Here is a 9,706-nt window from a genome sequence, read left to right on the forward strand (position 1 = left end):
ATGGGCTCATAGAAGGATAAGGAAGAATGGACAATGGTTTGCTATTGCTCAAGGTAAGGCCACAGGTGTGCTTTTACTGAAGGAAAGGAATAAGGGAGTGCAGGAGCTGAAAACAGATGTGAGATGCAGGACATCCTGTACATGGAGGTTTGGGGGTGTCATACAGGACTGTGGCCAGGACTAGAATCCAGGTTAGAGCTAAAGATTAAGTATCCCCAGAAAATAAGCAGAATGGGAGATAAGAGGCCTAGAGCTGGTGCTATCTTAGTAATCTCCAATGTGATCACGTGCACCAAATATGCAAAATGTCTAAAGGTGACAAACTATAAAGATGGACTTGTTAAATTCACAAAACCCTAAATGTCCTCATATCTTTTTCCTATAGATTTCTTTACTGTTCCTCCCCCCTACCCCCCAATGTCCCACTGATAATAATTAATACCAATATCATGTCAGAAACCACTTTTGGCTTGAAATAATGCCATAGACGTCACACGTCAAGCTAGTGCAGGTGCAGGAGCTTTGAGTTGACAGTGGCAGAATGCTAAGTGACAGGGAGCATTCTGCGAGGCTCCTATTTTAATGGCATATTATAAGCCATTTGTAAATCAGATGAAAACTCACATAAAAACCTTTCTGTTGGGGTTGGCAGCAGCAGGTGGTGGTGCTGGTGAATCTTTTAAGGTAATATTCATTGTGTCCGTGGTTGAATGAACCCCTGAGCTCTTCAAGTCCTCCAGGGAGCAGCCCACCCTTCCGACAAATTTGAGTTGAAAGAGCATCCAATAAAGAGAGCTTACAGAGGATTTAACTTAAAAATGAAAGTGGAAAAAAACACAGAAGAATACATGGATTAGTGACACTCAGAGAACAGAGGAAAGAGAGTAAAGAAGAGCTGGAAGTAACGTAGTCAGAGCATCCGTGCGGAGCATACTCAATACAATGGAATACTGCTGGGAGGTTAGTAGGGTGTATATTTGGAATTAGCAGTTCAATTTGAAATTAGTAATTGAGCTCACTCTGAGGCTCAATTTTCAATCAAATAATAGGCAGACCTACGAAATGAACAATAACTCTAAGGTTGCATATACTTCTTAGAATATGCTACGAAAATCGATCCTGCCCAGAGACAACACTCAGAAGGCAGGCAGGGATAGGAAAGGAGAGATGGAAATGGTAAAAAAAAAAGGGGGGGGTAGTGAGAAGAGGCTGTTTTGTTGTGGGGATTACAATAAAATCAATACATGCATCAATTGTTGAATAAACTGATTAGTTCACTAAATGCCGAGTATCTAGAAGTGTTTTTCAGAAAGGCTATCCTCATTTTTAATAATAATCCTTTATTATAATTTTGAATTCCTTTTTAGTAAACAGTTATTTAGGAAAAAAGGTTTGTTTAGGGGGGAAATCTTTACGGGAGGTGAAAGCCTTCTTTTTCTCCTGTGGAGCAGTTATTGAGTTCAAGTTGCTGACCTCATCAATGCTGTCTCCTAGTTATTTCGTGATCTTCACTTTCCTCTTGGTCACTGGAGCCTAGTCCATGGTTTGTTCATTTGTTTTCCCCCTTAACATTGCCTATTCTGTAAGTCCTTTTTGTTGGAGGCTCCTTCAACTCAAATTTGTGGTTGGCTAGCAGTCCAACATGTAACCCACTATTGCTACCAGGGCTCCTTTTCCATAGAATTGTGAAATCCAGACTGCAGGGAGCTGAAGAGAAAAAGGATTGATATAATCTAGGCCACATTAAACACATCTCTAATGTTGAAAAGCCTGGAAAGGAAAAACATGTAGGGAAACATAACTTGCAGAAGAACCAGCCCTAAGGAAGATTTATTTAGCAAGAGGACACTTAAGCATGTGGGATAGATAAAAGAATTGACTAGGAAAAAAAACCAGACACTGGAAAAACCAAAAAGGCTAAATAGAGCAAGGAAATGGTGGAAACAAAAAGGAGAAAGAACATGAGAGCCGACATGTGGTGTGCTCACAATATTCAAGGTGCACAATGGTCCAGGACAGTAGACACTCTCTTCCTTAGCAAACTTCTCTACATCTTTTCTTTCCCTATTTCACTGCATTTAAAACTACCTGCTTCTCATGATACTTGAGTAATCCACACATACCCCTCATGCCATATACTCACAAATCAACTATTCATTCTTTCCAAAACTTTTCTTTTTTGCTTTTGATATTATAGCTAATCACAACACTGTCCTCCTTACAGTGGTAAACACGGTCCTACATTTGTATGTGACACACGACAAATGTTGTCATTTGATGTCATCAAGTAGGTTCTAAGTGATAGGAACCATACACAGCACAACAGAACAAAACACTGTCAGATCCTGCACCATCCTCAGACCTTGAGCCCACTGTTGCAGTCACTGTGCCAGACTATCTCAGCAAGGGGCTTCCTTTTATTTGGCTGATTCTCTACTTCACCAAGCATGTTGGTCTTCTCCAGCGACTGATCCCTCTTGTAAACATGTCCAAAGTATGTGAGATGAAGTCTATCCCCATTTTTGAGGAAAACCCTGCCTATACTTCATCCAAGACACGTCTTTTTGTTCCTCTGGAACTCAGTCTTGTTCAGAATCACAACACAGACGCATCACAATTCTTCTTTGGTCTTTCTTAGTCATTGTTCAGCTTTAACATGTATACGAGCCAATTCAAAACGCCATGGCTAGGGTCATGACTATCTTAGTCCTCAAAGTGACATCTTTTCTCTTTAACATTTTAAAGAAGTCTTGTTCAGCAGACTTGTATAGTGTCATATGTCGTTTGATGCTTTGAAAGAATAAACATTTTATTAGGACATAGTTCAGACATCATATAATTCAATAGTTCAGTCATATCAAGAAGTACAGTGTAATCATTACCACAATCAATTTGAAAGCATTTTACTCCTTGTTGTAGTTGAGATTAGCTACCCATTATGAGCCCCCCTCCCCACCTCATTTGATATTTTGACTGCTGCTTCTGTGAGCTGGGTTTGTAAATCTAAGTCAAATGAAATCGTTGACAACATCAGTCATTTTTTCATTTATCATGATATTATCTCTTGTCCAGTTATGAGACTTTGGGTTCTTGACCTTGAGTTGTAATCCAAACTGAAGGCTGAAATTGTTGATCTTCATCAGCAAGTGCCCCAAGTCTTTCTAGCTGTCAGTAAGCAAGGTGGTGCCATCTGTGTACCACATGTTGTAAATGAGCCTTTTTCTAGCTATGAGGCCATGCTATTCTTCATATAGTTAAGATTCTCAGATTATTTGCTAAGCATACATATTGAATAAGTATGGTAAGTGAGAAATCCTGACCTTCAACCTTTTCTTATTTTAAAGGGTTCTGTGTGAGTACAATGAAGTGTTCTGGAATTCCCGTTCTTGGCAATGTTATTCATAGTTTGTTCTAATCCACACAGTAGAATGCCTTTGCATAGGCAACAAAACACTAGTAACCCCCTTTTGTTATTCTCTGTTTTCATCTAAGAACCATATTACCTGAGCAATAATATCCTCTGTTCCAAGTTGTTTTCTGAATCTGGCTTGAATTTCTAGCAGTGCCATTTTGATTTACTGTTGTAACATTCTACAAATTATCTTCAAGAAAATTTTACTTGCATGTGATATTAATGCTACTGTTCTATAATTTCAGCACTTGGTGTCACTTTTATTTGGAATGGAAAAAAATGTGAATCTCTTCAATTCATTTGTCCAAATATATTGGCATGGACTCCTAAGTGCTTCTAGCTTGGTATCAGATTTCTGAAATATTTCTATTATTAATATGACAATTTTTGGAACCTTGTTTATTGCCAGTGCCTTGAGTGAAGGTTGGGCTAATTCCTTCAATATCATTGGGTTTTTTAAATTGGGAATTAATACATAAATCATATCATTCCACGGCCCAATCACATTAAGCACTATCGTACAATCGCTCCCACAACCAGTTTCCAAACATTCTTTTCCTTCCTGGACTCCTTGACATCATCTCCCTTTTACTCCTCCCCCCACCATGCCAACCCCCCGCTGAAACCCTCTTTCTACTTGCTCTCCCTATAGCTTCACCAATCCTGGTTTTCATATACAGAAAAACATATAACACAAATGCAAGAGGGTAACCCCATTGACATAACAGATATGAGATAAACCCTAATAGGAACCAACAAAACAGAAATACAGAAAATGTTGAAAAGCAGATGAGGTCCAATGTGCATCAGAGGCGGGGATCAACTGACAAAGTTCTAACCATTCAAGTCAGGTTTATCCCTTTGACCGTGTGTACTTATCTCTCCAATTCGCTCCATTTAGTAACCACGTTGGTCACATCCCTGTATTATGGATCAAGGGCGATCACTGGAGGTTTATTTCCTTCGTAATTCCCACAAATGTATCTTGGGTTCCCACTGTCATCCAGCAATACCATTGGTTCTTGATCATGTGATACCTCTTGAAATGATTGATCATCAACCAATTATTTTTGATATAATGAATCTGAGTATGCTTTCAATTTTCTTTTGATGCTTCCTGCATCAATCAATATTTTACCTACGGAATCCTTCAATACTTCAATTTAAGACTTGAAGTTTATCTTCAGTCCTTTCCCCTTGAGTTGTGCTAAGCTTGTTCTTCCTTTTTGGCTTTCTAACTGCAGGCTTTTGCAGATTTTATTATAATACTTTTTTATGTTCGAAATGAACTTGTATTTTATTATTAAAGATTCCAAGTCCACTTCAGTTTTACTCTTCCTCCTTTTTTAGCCTCTCAGACCAATATTAAGATCTGAGCACTAAGGGATTTGTAGGGTTACTTTGTCTTCTTGAAAGTTTGCTCTGCCCTTTGAAAGTTTCTTTCATTTCTTTTCCTACATTGTGTCTTCGATTAGCTTTAGCTATTCTACATTTCAAAGCAATTTTCAGATTTTCTTCTGACATGCATTTTTATAATTTCTTTCATTCTTATCTTTTAAATGACCATTTGCTTTCTTCATAAGACTCTTTTGTCATGAATGGTTAATGCATCAAATTTATTCTGTAGATGACATCTAAATTCAGGTGGGGTGTACTCAAGATCATATTTTGGCTTATGTGACCTTGCTTTTAATTTATTCAACTTCCACCTGAACTTATATATAAGCAATTTATAGCCCTGTTTTGACTGATGATACTGAGCTTCTCTATACTCTCTTCCCATAGATTTCATAATTTGACTGCTATGTAATCCATCCAGTAAGGTATATATTTATAGTTGCTGTTTATATTGTTGAAAAGAGGCACTCACAATAAATGAGTCACTGCTCTTGGAAAATTCTATCATGCTATCTCATTTTATTTCTATTACCAAGGTCATATTTTCTTATTACTGATCATTCCTCTGTGCTAGTCTGAGTAGACTAGAGAAACAAATCCATAGACACGCATATCTGTATAAGAAAGAGCTTTATATGCAAGAGCAGTTTAATATTGAGAAAACATCCCAGCCCAGTCCAGATCAAGTCCATAAGTCCGATATTAGCCCATAGGTCTGATATCAATCTATAAAGTCCTCTTCAGACTCAAGAAACACATGCAATGATGCTGAATGCAGGAAGATCACAGACCAGTGAGTGGGAAGTCTTCTGGATCCAGAGGCATTGTAAACATCTCAGCGCTGGCATGGCTCTCCCCGTGGCATCTCCAGCTCCAGAGGACTGGCTCCATCAGTGTCTCTCCATGTGTCTTCACCACAAAAGTGTCTCACAGGTAGAGAGCAGAGAAAACGAGTGTTTCCTGCTTCCAGAGAGGAATACAGGAGTTGCCAGAATCCTCAGGAGAAGGTCAGGCCCACACAGCGGCCTCCTTGGCTATAGCCTGATTAATAGGCTGCTAGACTTTATTCTTTCACTCTTAATCCTCAAATTGCCACCAGATTTTATAACCACCACATGCTCCTTGTTTCCAATCTTCTTATTCCAATAAGCAGTGATTTTCCATGAATTTCAATGGTATGTTTGACCAATTTCAGATTGAGGATATTGGTAGAATTCTTCAATTACTGCATCACAGTTTTAGTTCATGGTGAATTCATTTGAATAATAGTTGTATTAACTGAACTTCCTTGCAGATATATAAGCATCATCCTATCACAAACCGATTTGTTCTTGAAGATAGATCTTGAAATGTTCCTCTGATGATGAATGTGACACCATTTCTTTTGAATTTGTCATTTGGGGAATACAGAAAAATATGTCTGACTCAAAACAGCCAATTTCAATATACTAATCCCTAGGATATCAATTTTTATGCATTCTATCTCATTTTTGATGACTTCCAATTTCCAGATTCCATTAAGAAGTTGAAGAGTAGAGGAAATTGCTGTATTTGTTTGACACCAAGGGAATCTATGAGAGAGAGAGAGAGAGAGAGAGAGAGAGAGAGAGAGAGAGAGAGAGAGAGAGAAAACTTTAATACTGAGAGTATTAGCAGAAAGTCATTTCAGGATGATAATGTCAATTAATAAAATCCTAAATGACAGAGTTTTAAAATATATGAAGTAAGAACTAGCAAAATAGAGAAAGTGAGAAGTTCACTCTCAGAAGAGGAGGAATTAATGCTGGTTTTGAGTTTTTTTTAAACTGGTATACTAAGTAGATCAAAAATCAGCAGGTGAATAGAAGATGTGGACAAAACTACCAATCAACTTAAATTGTACTTCAAAACTGTAGAATATTATTTTTTATTATTTAGAACATTATTTTCCTGTGTCTGAAATATTCATCAAGGTACACCATATGCCTGGCCATAAAATTTGTCGTAATTTATTTTGAAAAACTGAAATCCTGTGTTAGACAGGGTTGACTAGAGAAACAAATGCGAGGGCACTCATTTATTTGTAAGAAAGCTTTATATCAAGTAATTGTATACTAAGAACACATTCAAGTCCAGTCCAGATCATGTCCATAGTCCTATTTTAGGTCATATGTCTGATACTAGGTCATAAATTCCTCTCCAGACACATGCAGCCTATGCAAAGATGCCAAATGCAGGATGATCAGGCAAGTTGGTCGGAAGTCTTTTGGATACGGTGGTGGAAGCATCTCAGTGCTGGTGCGGGTCTCCACATGACTACTTCAGCTCTCTCACTGTGTTTTCTCAACAGGAAGGTGAAACAGAGAGAGAGAAAGAGTGTGTGTGGCCAGCCTCAGGGAGAAAGGAAGTTCCCAGAATCTTCCTGAGAAGGCCACACATCCACAAGGAAGCAGCATCAGGCTGTGACCTGATGTCTGGCTAGACTCCACCCCTTCTCTCTTATTTATCAAGTTGATATGAAATTATGTAATTATCACAGAATTTTTAGATACGTTCCTAATTCTAAGAAAATATGTGTTATATGCTGGTTAAGTAATTAAAGCTTGATCACTGTGGCCAGAGTAAACAGATAAATTATCAATAGGATCCTTAGGATATTCAATCTCCAATGATTATATAATGGTAAATACAACCTCCACCATTCACAATAATTCAGCCTCTATAGTTCACAGTTTTAAGGGAACACATTTTACTTTCTTTACAAACATCTTTAAAACTATTTTAAAAATATTTCAGTGATACCGGAAAGCACTCTGAAACACTTGGAAGTTAGAATTAGAATATATTACATGATGAGAAGATATTGCAGAAATATAGCTTTAACTCAAACACTTTTATACGTGATGTGTAACAGTTTCCTAACCTTTATTGTTTTCTATCTAAATACATGTGAATAATGAACCCAATACATTGCGTGCATAAACTACTTGCATCAACAGCTTCTTAAAGTTTTCGTGGAGAGCTTCTAACAACTTACATCCCACCAATGATTTTATAAGTGCTAAATCAAATGAATGTGCACATATGATATATTATCTTATACAATGCATGCTATTTTAAAAATCGAATTATCCATATCTGTATCAATCTAGGAGGCCTGGTTTCATGTTGGGCCACTAATCACAAAATCAGCACTTTGAAGCCACTAGTCACTCCATGGGAGAAAGATAAAGCTTCCTAGGAAACTAATTTGCCAGTAAGTTGTATAGTTTTTTAAAAAAAATAAACTGTATTATTCTCATAAAAATAAGGCAATTATTTATCTGTGTAAAATAAAACAAAGCACGAGGTGGATATAAACAAATTCACTGCTATCGAGTCAATGTCTACTCATAGTTACTATGTGTGATAGGAGAGAACTGCCCTTGTGCGTTTTCTTATGTACACTGTGTATGTTATATGCATGGGAGTGTTAATTATGTGGACACAGTATTTGCAAAAGAAGTATAAATTTTTTTCATTGCTATCATCTACTGAGCTTCTGAATCTCTATCTAATCCACTGAAGAGAGTAATACCTATATCATTGATTTCACCTCTACCCAAACTTCTGTCATTATCATGAATATTACAATCAACCACAAACCCTTATGTTAGATAAATTCAAAAACAGTTTTCAGTAAAGACGCTATTGGTAAATGGTGCTTGGAGCCTACAGAGCACTGGTTATGCCCTCATCTTTTACTTAAATAAAGACACATAAAGATTAGGGACTATTTACATAGTCACTGCACACAGCTTGGTTGGGTGACCACAGTATCTATGTAGATGTCTCAGTCCCTCATTTATGTGACCTTCAGGCCATCTATGGCTAGTCTTCTTCCATTCAGGGCCAAGGGGCTTTAAAAGTTATTTCCCAGTTACGTATTAACTTACTGCAATATGGACATTATGCTTATCATGCTATTGAAAGCCATTTTGAGGATTTCTAGTGATTTCCTTTTTATTGTATACAGTGAATCGCTGTTATTTAATAATTTTGTGCTTTGACTAGACAGTGCATACATATTTTTAAAGTTCTAAAGTATTCAGTGAAAACAAAGTCTCTCGGAGCAACGGATATCACCAATTCTTTTGTGTCTACTTCTATAGACATTCTATGCACATGAGTATAATTGTTCTTTAAATTGAAAAAAAAGCACCATACATTGAAGGATACTAAAGTACCATGGACTACCAAAAGAACCAACAAATCTGCCTTGGAAGAAGTACAGCCAGAATGTTTCTTAGAAGAGAGGAGGGCAAGATTTTGTCTAATATACTTTGGACATATTATCAAGAGAGACCATTCCCTGTAAGAGAGCATTATTCTTAGTAAAGTGTAAGGGCAGCAACAACAACAAAAAGACCCTCGAAGATATGGAGTGACACAGTGGCTGCAATGGTGAACTTAAACATAACATTTTGAGGATGGCAGCATTTTGTTTTGTTTTACATAGAGTCAGCAAATGTTGGAACAAGCTTGTGGTAGTCAAATGATCTGGTGTCAACTTGAGACTATTAAGAGTGAATGAAGTGGAGTTGATGATCCTCATTTAGAGGCACAAAGGAGATAAATAGCTCATTTGGAGGCCAAATACACTCTACTTCATCTTCCTCCCGGGAGGCAGGACACACACTCAAACCCTGGTTGACATTCCTGATGACAAGCCACATGGAGCTACGCTGATGGAGCCAGAGGCTTGGAGATGGAAGAGCCATTTGGAGACCCACGCCAGTGCTGAGATGCTTCCACAGCCACTGGATTCACAAGTCTTCCCACCCAATGGATGTGTTTGTGAGTCCATAGAGGAATTTATAGACTGGTATTGAACATAAGAGCTAATATAAGGCTTATGGACTTGATCTGGACTGGCCT

Source organism: Tenrec ecaudatus, chromosome X (assembly GCF_050624435.1).
Source record: "Tenrec ecaudatus isolate mTenEca1 chromosome X, mTenEca1.hap1, whole genome shotgun sequence".
NCBI classification, from domain to species: Eukaryota; Metazoa; Chordata; class Mammalia; order Afrosoricida; family Tenrecidae; genus Tenrec; species Tenrec ecaudatus.